Raw genomic sequence first — 17178 nt, forward strand, 5'->3', positions numbered from 1 at the left:
TATTTTTCACTTCTAGATTCCCTTCAACATATGTAATTTAATTTTGGGAGATATACAAGATACGGGTTTTTGTTTTTTGTTTTTTTCTGCTTCATTTTGCTTTACATTGGTGGAAGTTAGCACCTTCTAAAACATGACCAACATACATCTAGAACCAAGTGGAAAAGCGTGTTGATTCAAGTGTGAGAACATACTCTCTCTTCATTCCCATTCTGCCTCCGTCTTTCATATTGTTTATGTTATCGTGGACAATGTTGGGGCTTTATATAAGTATTGCTGGTTTATAAATTTGGGATGGTGCATCTTCTAACATACAGAACAAAATAGACTCGGAACCAAGAGGATAACCTTCTAGGACCACTCAGGTACATTACATTACTCAGGTATACCACCACCATTCCCCCTCTTTTTTCTCTCTTTTTCCTCTTTTCTTTTTTCTTTTTTAAAATTTTTTTCTTCTTCTTTGTTTTGGTTTTTGGCTTTTTATCTTTTCTACTTTATTTAAAATTTGTTTTTCACTTCAGTCATCCTTTTGTTTTATCTTATTCTGTTCTTTTTCTTTTATTTTCTGGTCTCTGACCTCTTCAGAATCATCTAGGGTGTAATTTACTTAGGTTGTGGTTGATATTTGTGATTCAGCTCACTCATACAGTCACTCTGGACTGGACAAAATGAATAAAAGGAAGAATTTGCCACAAAAGGAAGAACTGGAAGCAGTAATCTCTGCCACAGAGTTACAGTTTTTGGATTTTGATATGATATCAGAAATTCAATTCAGAAGTACAATTATAAAGCTACTGGTGGCTCTGGAAAAAAGCATAAAGGACTCTACAGTCTTTGTTACTGCAGAATTTAGATCTAATCAGGCCCAAATTAAAAATCCATTAAATGATATGCAGTCCAACCTAGATGTCCTAACTGCTAGGGTTAATGAGGTGAAAGTGAGAATGAGTGACATAGAAGACAAGTTGATGGTAAGGAAGGAAGCTGAGAAAAAAAGAGAAACAAGAGTCCACCAGGAAAGGCTTAGGGAAATAAATGATAGCTTGAGAAGGAAGATTGTACGTCTAATTGGGATTTCAGAAGAGGCTGAGAGAGAGAGAGAGAGAGGACCATAGAGTATGCTTGAAAAAAATCATAGCTGAGAACTTCCCTAGTCTGGGGAAAGAAACAGGCATTCAGATCCAAAAGATAGAGAGGACCTCCCAAAAATCAATAAAAACCATTCAACACCTTGACATTTAATATAGCGAAATTTGCAAATTTCAAAGATGAAGAGAAAATTCTTAAAGCAGAGCAAGACAAGAGATTCTGAACTCATATGGGGAGAAATATTAGATTCACAGCAGACCTCTCCACAGAGACCTGGCAGGCCAGAAAGGGCTGGAAGGATATATTCAGGGTAATAAATGAGAAGAACATGCAGCCAGGAATGCTTTATCCAGCAGGGCTGTCATTCAGAACAGAAGGAGAGATAAAGAGCTTCCAGGAGAGGCAGAAGCTGAAAGAATATGTGACCATCAAAACTGCTCTGCCAGAAATATTAAGAGGGACCCTGTAAAAGAAAGAGGAAGCCCAAAGAAACAATCCACAAAAACTAAATTCATATCCTTCAATAGTTACTCTGAATGTAAATGGGCTAAATGATCCCATCAAAAGACACAGGGTATTGGACTGGATAAAAAAGCAAGACACAATTATATGCTGTCTACAAGAGACTCATTTTAGACCTAAGGACACCTACAGCCTGAAAATGAAGGTATGGAAAACCATTTACCATTCAAGTAGTTCTCAAAAGAAAGCTGAGATAGCAATCCTTATATCAGATAAATTAATGTTTATACCAGAGACTGTGGTAAGAGATGAAGAGAGACACTATATCATACTTAAAGAGTCTATCCAACAAGAAGACCTAAAAATCATGAATATTTATGCCCCTAATGTGGAAGCTGCCAAGAATATCAATTAATAACCAAAGTAAAGACATACTTAGATAATACACTAATAGTAGGAGACTTCAACATGTTACTTTCAGCAAGTGACAGATATCCTAATCAGAACATCACCAAAGAAACAAGGGCCTTAAATGATAAACTGGACCAAATAAATTTCACATATAGAGAGAGAACTTTCCATCTGAATGCAACTGAATACACATTCTTCTCAATTGCACATGGAACTTTCCCCAGAATAAACCACATACTGGGTCACAAATCAGGTCTCAACGGTCAGCAAAAGATTGAGATTGTCCCCTGCATATCTTCAGACCAAAATGCTCTGAAATTAGAACTCAATCACAAGAAGAAATTTTGAAGACACTCAAACACATGTAGGTTAAAAAAGCATCCTACTAAAAGATGAAAGGGTCAACCAGAAAATTAGAGAAGAATTTAAAAGATTCATGAAAACTAACAAAAATGAAGATACAACTGTTCAAAATCTTTTGAATACAGCAAAAGAGATCCTAAGAGAGAAATACACCGCAATACAAACCTCCCTCAAAAAATTGGAAAAAACACAAGCACACAGGCTAACCTTGCACCTAAAGGAAAAGAACAGCAAGTAAAACCTCCACCATGTAGAAGAAGAGAGATAATATAGATTCAAGAAGAACTCAATGACATAGAGACCAGAAGAACTGATCTCTATTTAGAACAGATCAACAAAATCAGAGCTGGGTCTTTGAAAAAATTAATAAGATAGATAACATTAGCCAGAATTATTAAAAGAAAAAAGAAAAGACTCAGATTAATAAAATTATGAATGACAGAGGAGAAATCACAACAAATACCAAGGAAACACAAATGAGTTTAAAAACATATTGTGAGCAGCTCTATGTCAACAAATTAGGCAATCTAGAAGAAATGGATGCATTTCTGGAAAGACACAAGTTACCAAAACTGGAACAGGAAGAAATAGAAAACCTGAACAGGCCAATAACAGGGACGGAATTGAAGAAGTCATCAAAAACCTCCCAAGACAATAAAGTCCAGGGCCAGATGGCTTCCCATGGGAATTCTATCAAATATTTAAAGAAGAAATAGTACCTATTATACTAAAGCTGTTTCAAAGGATAGAAAGGGATGGAATACTTCCAAACTTGTTTTATAAGGCCAGCATCACCTTAATTCCAAAACCAAAGACCCCACCAAAAAGGAGAATTATAGACCAATCTCCCTGAAGAACACAGATGCAAAAATTCTCAACAAGATACCAGCCAATAGGATCCAATAGTACATTAAGAAGATTATTCACCATGACCAAGTGGGATTTATCCCCGGGATGCAAGGCTGGTTCAACACTTGTAAAGCAATCAATGTGATAGATCATATCAACAAGAGGATAAACAAGAACCATATGATCCTCTCAATAGATGCAGAGAAAGCATTTGATAAAATACAGCATCCATTCCTGATCAAAACTTTTCAGAGTGTAGGGATAGAGGGAACATTCCTCAGTATCTTAAAAGCCATCTATGAAAAGCCCACAGCGAGTATCATTCTCAATGGGGAAACGCTGAAAGCCTTTCTTCTAAGGTCAGGAACACAACAGGGATGTCCACTCCCAACACTGTTATTCAACATAGTACTAGAAGTCCTAGCCTCGTCAATCAGACAACAAAAAGAAATAAAAGACATCCAAATTGGCAAAGAAGTAGTCAAATTCTCCTTCTTTGCAGATGACATGACACTGTACATAGAAAACCCAAAAGACTCCACCCCAAGATTCCTAGAACTCATGCAGTAATGCAGCACTGTGGCAGGATACAAAATCAATGCCCAGAAATCTGTGGCATTTCTATACACTAACAATGAGACTAAAGAAAGAGAAATTAAGGAGTTGATCCCATTTACAATGCACCCAAAAACATAAAATACCTAGGAATAAACCTAACCAAAGAGGTAAAGAATCCATACTCTAAGAACTAAGGGAGGGATTCCTGGGTGGCTCAGCGGTTTGGTGCCTGCCTTTGGCCCAGGGCGTGATCCTGGAGATCCGGGATCGAATCCCACATTGGGCTCCCAGTGCATGGACCCTGCTTCTCCCTCTGCCTGTGTCTCTGCCTCTCTCTCTCTCTCTCTGTGATGGCTATCATAAATAAATAAAAATTAAAAAAAAAACTAAGAGAATACTTCTGAATGAAATTGAGGAAGACACAAAGAGATGGAAAAACATTCTATGCTCATGGATTGGAAGAATAGATATTTTGAAAATGTCTATGTTACCCAGGGCAATTTACATTTTCAATGCAATCCCTATCAAAATACCATGGACTTTCTTCACAGAGTTGGAACAAATAATCTTAAGATTTGTGTGGAATCAGAAAAGAGCCCGAATAGCCAGAAAATATCAAAAAAGAAAAGCAGAGCCACAGGCATCACAATGCTGGATTTCAAGCTATTAAAAAGCTGTGATTATTAGTATGGTACTGGCACAGAAACAGACACATAGGTCCATGGACAGCATAGAGACCCAGAAATGGGCCCTGAACTCTATGGTCAACTAATATTCGACAAAGCAGGAAAGACTATCCACTGGAAAAAGGACAGTCTCTTCAATAAACGGTTCTGGGAAAATTGGACAGCCACGTGCAGAAGAATGAAACTAGACCACTCTCTTACACGATATACAAAGGTAAACTCTAAATGGATGAAAGATCTACAAGTGAGACAAGAATCCCTCAGAATCCTAGAGAAGAACACACCAACAACCATTTTGAAACTGGCCAAAGTAACTTCTTGCAACATATATCTATGAAGGCAAAGGAAATAAAAGCAAAAATGAAGTGTTGGGACTCAATCAGGATAAAAAACTTCTGCATAGTGAAAGAAATAGTCAACAAAACTAAAAGACCACCTAGAGAATGGGAAAAGATATTTTCAAATGGCATATCAGATAAAGGGCTAGTATCCAGGATCTATAAAGAACTTATTAAACTCAACAGCAAAGAAATGAACAATCCAGTCATGAAATGGGCAGAAGACATAAACAGAAATTTCACCAAGACATACACATGGCCAACAAGCACATGAGAAAATGTTCCACATCACTTGCCATCAGGGAAATACAAATCAAAACTATAATGAGATACCACCTCAGACCAGTTAGAATGGGGAAAATTAATAAGACAGGAAATGAGAGAATGTGGAGAAGGGGGAACCCTTTTGCACTGTTGGTGGGAATGCAAACTGTTGCAGCCACTCTGGAAAACAGTGTGGAGTTCCTCAAAAAGTTAAAAAGAGAGCTACAATTTCACTAGTTGGTATTTACTCCAATACCAATGTAGTGAAATGCTGGGACACCTGCACCTCAATGTTTATAGCAGCAATGTTCACAATAGCCAAACTGTGGTAGGAGCCATGATCTCCTTCAACAGATGAATGGATAAAGAAGATGTGGTATATATATACACAATGGAATATTACTCAGCCATCAGAAAGGATGAATATCTACCATTTGCTTCAACATGGATGGAATTGGAGGGCATTATGCTGAGTGAAGTAAGCCAATCAGAGAAGGACAATCATCAATCATTTCACTCATACATGGAATTTAAGAAATAGTGAAAGGGACCATAAGGGAAGGAGGAAACTGAGTGGGGAAAGATTAGAGAGGGAGACAAATCATGAGAGACTCCTAACTCTGGGAAATGAATAAAGGGTTGAGGAAGGGGAGGTGGGTGAGCGGTTGGGATTACCAGGTGACAGGCACTGAGGGGGGCACTTGATGGGATGAGCACTGGGTGTTATACTATATGTTGGCAAATCGAGCTTCAATAAAAACAAATGAAAAAAAAAGTTTCTCGTCATTCATAATGACTTTGAAGTTCTGGAGCCTATACATGTTAGATTAAAAAATATTAAAAGACATTGTTTTAACGATGCTTCTTCCTATTTACATTTGTAAGAAACTGTAAATATATCTAGTTATAATACCAGAAACAAAGTAGGTGTTTGTTAATTATTAGATTTTTTTTTCTTCGAATCACCCATTTGTGTACCCAGGAGTTATCAGTTTCATAAATTACCTAGCATAAAACTGAAATATAGAGCAGCCCTGGTGGCTCAGTGGTTTAGCACCACCTTCCGCCCAGGGCGTGATCCTGGAGACCCAGGATTGAGTCCCATGTCCGGCTCTCTGCATGGAGCCTGCTTCGCCCTTTGCCTGTGTCTCTGCCTCTCTTTCTCTCTCTTTCTATCTCTCTCTCTCTCTCATAAAATAAATAAATAAAATCTTTTTAAAAATCCTGAAATATAAAGTATAGTGATAAAGCTCCATACACTTTCTTCCATATGATTTCTTTGGTTTTTTTCCAATCCTAAAATAGACTCATCTCACAATGCTGGAAAGCAGCATAGATTCAGCCAAGATATACAACACCTGCCAGATATGCTTGGGTTCTTTCAAAGGTAGTACTGAGCAGCTAGGTAAAGGTAAAGTGGTGGATGTAATTTGTCTAAAATAGATGGAAAACTTAGCACACATCATTGAATTTGTACGCTCCAAATGCTTAGGTTTAAAAGTCAGTAAGCCTGGCAAGGGAAAGGTGACAAGACATTTAAATAGATGTAAAATTTTCTTTAGGAGGAAAGATGTGCTCTGGAAAATGTAAACGCTGTAACAGACAAGTAAATAGGGGCCTCTCAACTTCACAAGAAGTAGTTTTGAGATTTTCTGTGAACTGATATAGAAATGACCCAGAGGAAAGTAGAATTCAAAATAAAATTGAGCAAAGATATCACCTATAAATGAACATGAACACTTTCTCATGTAGATAATGTTATCAGGTTGATGAGGGACTTGTTTCTGGCTCTGCTAATTTGCAGAACAGTAATTTTCCCAGGAGATGGCATAAAACTCCAAATGCTAGGTGTATTTATTTTTAAAATTTCCAGAATTGCCATGAAATATGACAAGCACAATTCTAAATGCCCAAATGACCATGTAGAAATCAGAATCCATAGTGAGCTCAACTCCCTTACTCTTTTTAAAATTTTTAAAAAATTTTTTAAAAAGATATTTATTTATTTGTTTGTTTATTTATTTATTTATTTATTTATTTATTTATGAGAAACAGAGAGAGAGAGAGAGAGAGAGGCATAGGCAGAGGGAGAAGCAGGCTCCCAGCTCAGAAAGGATCTGCAGGGAGCCTGATGCTGGACTCTTGATCTCAGAACCCGAGGATCACAACCTGAGCTGAAGGCAGATGCTCAACTACTGAGCTACCCAGGATCCCAGATCCCTTATGCCTATTTTTTTTTTAGTTACATCAATTATGAATTATGGAACTCAATAATGAAATGAAGTAATTTGATGTAAGGGAGAAAAATCCAAAGGTTACTCAATTTGAGAGTATAAAAGACAGTTGATATGCAAAAGCTGGAGGATTATTTGAACAATTAAATCTTGGATGCATTCAGCAACAGTTAGTGATCAGCAAGAGGTTAGTGATCTTATTTTCCATAACTAAGGACAAAGTAAAGAAAAGCCTTCATCTGCAACAAAATGAGCTAGAAAAAAAAAATCTCATTAGGAATGCTTTTCAGCTTGAACTGCAACCAAAAATGCTCAACAATGCTTGTCAAGAAGAGAGTGAGGTCTCCAGTCTTTATTAGCTTTACAGGTCAAACACTGAACCTGCTGTGACTAAAAATGAAGGAATTTAGCCAGTTATTCTAAGAAGTTTGAATTTTATTTTCTAGGTTTATCTTCCTTAATACCTCAGCACATTTTGGAAGACAATGTGCAGTTATTTATCTTTTTTGTTATCATTAGGTTCATACCATCCTGGAAACATTTTCAAAGGAGAAAAAAAGATAATATTTAGATATGCTTGACGTAAGTGCTTTGCCTGTACAACAATTTAATTGTTCAAATAATGATATCTAGATGCTAATCATGTATACATCATAGTGTATAGTGTCCTGATGCAAATTCTTATCAAAAAGTGATGACAAAGCCGTAAAGAATTCAACTAAGCAATTGCTATTGTTCCAGTCCAGACTACAGTTCAGTCTCTTTTGGACTTCATTGGGTCATCCCACTCAGGCCAATCATAAACGTCCATGTCTTATTAATACTAGTACTTATTAATACTTAATACTAAACTGGAACTCTGCTTTTGCACTTCAGGTAAAGTCCTTATTACTGAAGTTTTATCTTCAAGTTCTAAAATCTTTTCTTCTGTAGTCTCTAATCTCCTATTAAGCCTATCAAATGTATTTTTCATTTCTAGAAGTTCATATTGGGTCTATTTTATGTGTTTTGTATTTCTCAGCATACTCATGTTTTCCTCTACCTTCTTGGTTATTTGGATAATATAATGGGTCTTTTAATGTTCTTTTCTACTATTCTGTTATTTGTGATTATTTTTCTCCTTATTGTGTATGCGTCCTGGTTTCCTGCTTCCTTGTCTGCTTGGTAATTTTTTATTAAAAAGTGAAGTGTCAGATTTTTTTTAAGGGATCAACCCTTTAAGTACTTTGAAATTTATTGTGATTTGCAGTTAAGTTACTTGGAAACAATGTGACAATCCTTTTGATTTCCTTTTAAGTTTTTAAGACAGGACCATAGCATCCTTTAATCTAGGTCTAATTTAGCTCTCCTACTCAAGCCATATCCTTCTGCCTATTACCCCCAGGAATAAGAAGCTACTTTTGGGAAATGTAAGTATTTTCAGCCCTGTCTGCAACTTTAGAATCATTCCTCCTATTCCTTTCCCTAATTTTGAATAGTTTCCTCATAGAAATGTTCTGGTTAGTACTGCGCTGGAGACTTGAAGGGAAACTTCTTATGTGGCTGAGGGTTCTCCTACAGTTCTCCCCTCTCAGATGCAATGCCTTCTCAATCGCAGCCACCTGAGCCTCCCCAAATATTCCATCTCCTTAATGCAGGACTCGCACTGAGCTCTATTTGAGTTCTCTCTGCACTTCAGTCTAAACTGCAGACAGGAAACAGGGGCAATTGTAGGGCCTCCCCCATTTGTTCTTCCTCAGAGACCACTATGTTGTATATAACTTGTCTAATATTGAAAGCTATTCCTTTACATATTTTATACAAAGTTTTAGTTGGTTAAGGCAACAGAACAAATTTGATCCCTGTTACTCCATCATAACTGATAAACAAAGTCTTTCCCGAGGTTTTATCAACAGATGTTTGATTAAATAATTTTTAAAGATTTATTTATTATTTTGAAACAAAGAGAGAGAGAAGGAGGAAGGGGGAGAGGCAGAGGGAGAAGGATAAGCAGGCTCTCTGCTGAGCAGGAAGCCCAATATGGGGCTGGATCCCAAGCTTAATCCCAGGGTCCATCCCAAGACCCTGAGACCATGACCTGAGCTGACCTGACTGAGCCACCCAGGTGACCCAGATTAAATAATTGTCAAAGTGATCTGATTTTTTTTTCCATGAATGGGTGATGCTTTAGTTCTGTGTTTTTAAACAAAGCTTTTGGAGAAACCCATGTTCTTCCATGAATCAGATGAAAACAAAAGACCTCTTTGGTAGGAATAGTTTTTCCCCAGTAGGACAATTCTCCCCTTGGACAGCATAGTGATCAATCCTGTATAAATATATTAAATATACTCCAGCTCCTGAGATGCTACGTTTTATCATAGGACTTTCCCTTTACAGTACTTAATTCCAAAAAAGTTATATGCGAACTGAATAAATCATATCTTCAGATTAGAACTTGGATGCTCAGTGCAAAAGTAAAATAAAAATAGTTAACCCATGTTTTCTAAATATAATTCTGCATTGTTAGAACTCTCTTTATTACAACTCTTCAAACTCCCAGAAATATCTAAAAACATTAGTTATGTTTTTTTCAGTTTAACAATGACCAATTCTCTTTCTAAAAAGGTAGCCTAATCTTTGTAATAGTTCATAAAATATGAACCCTGTTAAAATGTTAATTGCCTTTCAGTTTCAGATATGTTTACAAATAGATAAATAAATATTTAATTTTCATTTTACCAGGGATAGAGATAGGTAATCACTAAATGAGTGACACACTTTAGATTAAATGCCTGATTATGCCTAAAGACTTGAACCCATCTGGATTTCATATTTTAAATTTTTAATTTCAAAATTAAGTGTCAATCTGGGATTCTAAATTGCCACTACTTTTGCCATTTTTCTTCAATATAAACCTTGTCACTGATCAATACTCATCAGTGGACCAATGCCTTGAAAAATATTACTGTATCTACTTCAGAGGCATATAGGATGGAGTGACTCATTCTGTGCTGAAAGCAGCTGCACAGGAGGGCAATATTTAAAACTAAATAAAGATATTGAACATGTAGATTCAATAATAGTAAATGTAGAAACACATAATGTACTTCAGCCTTGAAATGAGTAAGACCCTGAAACAGAATCCCTGCTGAGTGTGTTACTCCCTCTCTCAGAAGCAGGAATTAGGTTTATAAATTAGAGTGCTGTCTTTTCAAGGGTTTTTTTTTTTTTTCTTCTTCTTCTTCTTCTTTTCTTAGAACGCTTCATACCCAGTTATCTATATGACCCACTCCCTCCTATCCTACAAGTCTCTACATATATGTCACATTTTTAATGAGGCCTTTGCTAATGTAAAGTAGTAGACCATCCCTATCCCACTCCTCTATCACTGCCCTATTTCCCTTATTCTATTCTATTTTTTTCATAGGTCTTATTACTGCCTGCAGTTCTATATATTCAGTCTTAATTTCCTTACTGTCTGCCTTTCCCCACTGGAATGCAAGCTTCATAGGGGCAGTAACTTCATCATTTTTTCCATCTATTTTTGGTATATATTAAGCACCCCATAAACATTTGTTTAACAAATGAATGAAGGAAGGAAGCACTAAGTATTGTGCCTGGTACATAATAAATGTTCAGAGAATTACTTAGCATCATCATCATCATAACATTTACTATTACTCTAAAGCACAAAATTTTTCCAAGCTCCTCAGTTTGTCTGTATGGCTATATAAAAAAATCATGTAAAAAAAAGAGAAAAATATTTTGACACTTGATATAAGGAACTCTAAGATCATACATTGAATGAATTAGAGTTAAATTAAAATAACACTTGTAGGTAAAATAAGTCATCCCAAATATGTGATTGGTTGTTCTTGGTAAATGAATTTTAAACTATTAGTTAATATAGTTAATCTGATGGTTTGTTGAACTCAGCAAAATGATATTTTGTTGAATAAAATTCCCTTGAGTTACAGGATCAAACTTGATATATTTAGAAATAAATAGTCTAGAGATTTGAAATTATAAAAGACAAAAAGTAATATTTGTTTCTAATACTAAAAATGAGTTACACCATTAATAAGAAACAATACATTAATTTGCACCAAAAGGAGGAAAATGCTCCAATTTCAATTATGTTTTTATCTTCGTGTAAATCACTGACTTACAATGTAGCATCTTGTCTTTCCACAAGTTTGCTATATTATATCTTATCCAAAAAGTAATACAGTAATTTCATATGTACATCTAAAATAAGTTAATAAAATATAATAATTACTAAGTGAAACCTTTTCATGGAGCTATCTTTATTAGGTAATAGGAATTTTAAAAATACATACACACATGTAAACATATAAACATCATTTGCTAAAATAAGTGCTATGTAATTGCAACTTGTAGACTTTAAAGTTTATAAATCAATAAAATATTAATTAAAAAGACAAGTTATTTTACACTCTATTTTTTTAGTGAATAAATTTTTATTACAGATCAGAATGTTAGCAGAACATCATAAAAAATGTTCAAGGATGCCTGGATGGCTCAGTGGTTGAGCCTTCGGCCCAGGGCGTGATCCTGGAGACCCGGGATCAAGTCCCACATCAGGCTCCCTGCATGGAGCCCGCTTCTCCCTCTGCCTATGTTTCTGCCTCTCTCTCTCTCTCTCTCTCTCTCTCTCTCTCTGTCTTTCATGAATAAATAAATAAAATCTTTAAAAAAATGTTCAACATTTGTTGTTTTTCTGATTACAAAAGTAATACACGTTCATGATAGAAAATTTGCAACATAGAGAGAGGCACAAAGAAAAAAATAAAAACTGCTTCAGTCAATCATAAAAAGACAAAATTTAAGAAAGGGCCATGTGATCAACTTGCCTTCTAACATCATCATTGTATAAATGACATGATAACATCAATGATATTAGGTAAACATAATCTTGAAGTAACAGTATTTAACAGATTGAGCTTCATGACAAACTCATTTTCGTGCTTATTTTTCAATAAATTTATATTTTAGTACAGACCTACACATAATTGTTCTCCACAACACTGCCGTAACAGAAATACTACAGGCGTATGGAAGAGGAGGTGATTTACTATGTGATGGGAGCAACTTCACAGGAGGAAGACGTTTGAACCACCAATCAAGATAAGGAATAGAGGAGAAATAATGGGTTTAGGGGAAGATAATAAGTGACAGAGCCAACATTATGAAGGATAGTAGGGCAAGGAGCAAAAGAAAAGAGCACTAGTTACTGACAGAAGGAAAGTGGAGTCAGTCATAAAGTGCAAAAGGAAAAAACACTGTGTTCTGTGATTTGAAGCAAACAACCTCTGGCACTGCAATATTACATGTAGCCTTTAAAATTACTGGACTTCTTAACACTCTGTAATTCTCTGTTTGTAACCTCCAGAGATCTTCCTAGCAGGCTTAATATAACTGAATTCAAGAAAATGAATGGCAGATGGGAAGAGATGAGAAAGCCCCCTATGCCACATGTCAAATGTTGGTCAAAAGCACATGTCCCATGCTAAAGGCACACCAACCAGTTCAGCCCAGCCCTCCCCGACTTAGGAGAAGGGAGAGCCATTTACTCCATGTAATATATTATCTCCACACACAGTTTTAATTGAGTTGAGTCCAGAAATAAGTGAGCCTGAGTGCAAGAAGAAATTCTATATATTTCCCAAAGTATATCAGAATAAACATCTTCTACTATAATAACCTCAAATTTTAAATAACCCTAAATACCTAACAACCAAAAAATTCAACTATTTTCTATTTATTCAACATATCCTATACATAAATGTAAAATTCTGTTGTCAAATACTTTTAAAAATACAGAAAATATTTAAAATATAATATCAAGTGGAAAGGGTGCAGTACTGTTTAATGCATTATATATTCATACTATACATTATATATGTTTATTGTTACATGAAAACATACAAATACACACACAGACACACACACACACACAAATATAGTACACAAAGAACTATAAGGCAAACACTAGAATCTTATTAGCTACTATGTACCATAGGCTGATGGCTATGAGTTTTTAAAAATGTCTTTTTAAAATTTCCTGTATTTTCTAAGGTTTCTATAGTGAATATGCATGACACTTATAATATGAAAACAATATAGTATTTATAAAACACATTATTCAATTTATAAATCTTCTTAGTTGTAAACGGATAATTCTCATGATCTAGAAAACTTGGTGGATCAAAATGTCTAGAGATGAGCTTTTACTTAATTAAAATCAGTATGTCTTCAGCAATGGTCTTGCTTGGTTACTGCCTAACGTGACTCATCTACTGAAGTCTTAACCTTATCAACTGACAAAAAAAATCCAAGGAAAAAGAAGTCATTAAATGATCCTTCCCCTTAAAAACAAAAACAAGAAATAACCAAAGAAAGCAAACCTTTGTACTTTAATCACTAAAGATTAAAGCAATACAAAAGCAAGTCAAAGGAGTAACAAAGTCAAATGAACTGTTTGTACTTACTAAAACTTCATTTTAATTATGCATTTAATTTCTTCCTGTGTATGATATACATTCTGCCTACCTCAAAAAGAAGAATAGTAATTTCTTTTTTTTTTGGTAATTATCAGTATTAAGAATCAGTTCTATTCTAAATCTTCTATTAGAATGTAAGACAGCAGATGTAGGAGTCATACATATTATGTAAAGACAAGCAAAAATCCCACTATTTTTGAAGAAGTATGCAATTAGATACAGTAAAGTATTGTTGTTATTATTATACCACTGTGCTTTATTTTTCTCCAACTTAGGCTAATTTTCTGTTAATAGACAGTATCTGCAAATTTAGGGTATGTGCTCAATGAAAGGTAGATTGAAAGATGATAGACACAAATAATGTAAATAAATGACATAGGAAATGACAGAGAATTAGTTAATATTTGACTTTCACATTTTCACAAAATTCAAAATGTATTCATCTCTAGCTTCAATATTTCTCTCATTCTTTGTAGCTTCCACAGCACTCCTATCTGTTATTGAGAAAATGCCTTTGCTATTGGATAGGAAAGAAAAGGAAAGGAATAACCACACTTGGGAAAAAAAAGAAATTACTATACTCATCATGTTGGACAATAATCTCACTTTCCTTTTTTTTCCCAGAACAAAATTGTTGCAAAATACAAGTGAAAACTCATAGCAATACTGTTATATAATAAAACTATAAAAAATAGATGAAAGTTCTTACAATCTCAACTCTATTTAAAAAAATCTTGAAAGGTAGAGGATTACAAAGTAAAAAGGCAGGAATGATCTAGTGGAATTTTCTATGTTGAAACAGGAGATTGTTTTCTTCTATAAGTGATTTCAGGGGCAGAGAAGCCCTTTAAAATATGAAACATATCAGGAAAAATATTTTTAAAGAACTTATACTCATTTTCATGGCATAAAGTGAAGCAAATTTGTAATGTCTCATCACTTTTAACAACACAACTTCTTTCCTATAATACGTAGGAATACAACACATTAAAGAGAAATAAAACCTTCACCTCTGTGTGAAGAAGGCCATTGATTTGTAGATACTAGCCTCACAGTTGGGTTGATTGAAAACTGTTAGTGATGAAAACAAGCAGAGACAAAAAATTATAAACATTTCTCCATCATTTGATATTTACTCTCAATGGCCCATTAGCTTAAAAAAAAAAAAAAAACCCAAGAGAATCAGCACTTAAAAGATTTGTGCTGTTTGTTCATAAATGTATCATTTTGCTTTACTGCTACTTATCATTAAATTTTATATATTCTAGAACACATATAAAATGTGCCTATCTAGGTCCATATTAAAGAGTCTGTTCTATTGAAAAATTAAATAATTTAGCTTATCCTACTTGTTTTAGGTGGCTACAAAGCTTTACACATCGCTGCCTATTCAGATTCTCACAAGTTCTTCAGTTTTCATTTTTAACTCTAGTAACAGAACAGATGCCATTCTAAGACTGAGGGAAATATTTAACTATAAGTTATCACACTCCATCAATAAAACTAACCTTTCCATAATGTGCCTGCATTTTAAGTGTATACATTAATTGCAAAAAAAAAAAAAAAAAAAAAAAGAAAAAAAAAAGTAATGAAATATTGAATGTGGGAAAATATATTGCATGTAACCTTTGCTTTTTCTTTCCTGAAAAACCAATTCCAAAGGCAGGGCATATGATTTCAGTAAAAGATCTCCTCAGGCTCACTGAGGCTATTCTTATATTTATTATTAATAACTATGGAGAACTTCTGCCTATGTATCTTTGGATATTTGGAGAAATAAATTATTCTGAATTATTAAATATCTATTTAATGGGATAGTTATCTAATGAAGTATGACTAAAAACTCCATAATTTTTTGTGAGGATTTTTATCTAATAGGAATTACATATTTCTGTGCTTTTTAATTTTTTAAAGTCAAATTATTTTAAGTATCAATTCTGAAATTGTGATAGGCAAGAAGTTTATCATTAGAGATGTTTTAACCTATAATTAAGTAGCTAAAAATTATAGGATAACTCTCTCAATATTTTATTTATTTAAGATGGCAGAAGAGTAGGGTCCTCACCTCACCTGGCCCCACCAACTTACCTGGATAACTTTCAAACCATCCTGAACACCTACGAATTTGACCTGAGATTTAAAGAGAGAAGGGCCGGAACACTACAGAGGGAAGAGTTTTCGCTTCTCACAAGGTAGGAAGGTGGAAAAAAATAAAATAAAAAAGAATACAGTGGGGGAGGGACCCCGCGAGGAGCCGGGCTAAGGCGGGGGTGGGGGGTGGAGAGGGGAGCCTCCACACAGGAGAGCCCAGCCCGGGAGAAGCGGGAGCTTTAAAAATCTGCACCGGATTCTTCCCCGACCCAAAGGCGCTGAGCAGGGAACTCGGGCAGGATCGCAGGAGGGGCGGTGGGGCCTCCGGCTCCCGGGGTCACTAACAGGGGAGGTGCGCCCGGGGGAGAGCGCCCCACACCCCGCGGCCGAGCTTGGGAAAGGGCTGGAGCGCCCGGCGGGGCCTCGGGGAGAAGCCGGGGGTCAGGCGGGGGCTCCGGGCGGAGGGGGCTGCGCCCTGCTGCCTTCGGGAGCCTCGGGCCGGGAGCACGATCCCAGCAGCGCAGGCCCCGGGCCCCAGGGCTCCCAGGGACACAGCCGGGATCCTGAGCTCCCCCGGGACAGGTGGAGGTGGGGAGGGTACAGGACAGCGAGGACACTTCTGTCTCTGGGCGCCCCCAAGCTGTGCAGGTCGGCGCCCCCCGCCCCCAGAGCATCCAGGCCCCTGCGGACTGGGAGCTGCGTAGTTACTGTGGGAGCTGACTCCAGGGCTGGAGACCTGGCCACCGCCAGTGTTGTTCCTCCTGGTGTCACCCTGTGCGGGGGACGGAGGGGGGCCACCAGGGAACAGGGACCTCACGGGGTAAACAGCTCCCACTGAGCTGTGCACCTGGCAGGGGGCAGGGCATCTCCCCCAGGAGCACACACCTGACAATCAGCACAGCAGGCCCCTCCCCCAGAAGACCAGCTGGAAGGACAGGGGAAGAGCAAGTTCTTGACCAGGCAGCACTAGAAAGCACCGGGGAAGTTGAGGGATTTACAGTATATAGAACTAGAGGATACCCCCCATCTTTTTTCCCCCTTTTTTTCCCAATACAGCACGTTTTTATATCAGACTAAAAATTCCCAATATTTTTTTCTCTTCCCACCGTAACTACAATATTTTACCACCTCTTAATTTTTAAGTTTCTTCCTTTTTGACTTTCATATTTCTATTATTACAGGTATTAGATATATTTTCCACTTGTAGATTCCCTTTAACATACTTGACTTAATCTTTGGGATACAGCAAAGGCTGTATAAGAGGGAAATACATCGCAATACAAGCCTCCCTCAAAAAATTGGAAAAACCCAAATACGCAAGCTACCC

At 36.4% G+C, this 17178-nt stretch overlaps 1 protein-coding gene across 2 annotated transcripts in view; it reads right to left on the reverse strand.

Moving 5' to 3' along the window:
• CCSER1 (coiled-coil serine rich protein 1) overlaps positions 1-17178 on the reverse strand; it is a 1364327-nt gene that overhangs the window by 142910 nt on the left and 1204239 nt on the right. The gene's annotated exons all lie outside the window — the stretch shown is intronic.

Source organism: Canis lupus, chromosome 32, assembly GCF_011100685.1.
Source record: "Canis lupus familiaris isolate Mischka breed German Shepherd chromosome 32, alternate assembly UU_Cfam_GSD_1.0, whole genome shotgun sequence".
NCBI classification, from domain to species: domain Eukaryota; kingdom Metazoa; phylum Chordata; class Mammalia; order Carnivora; family Canidae; genus Canis; species Canis lupus.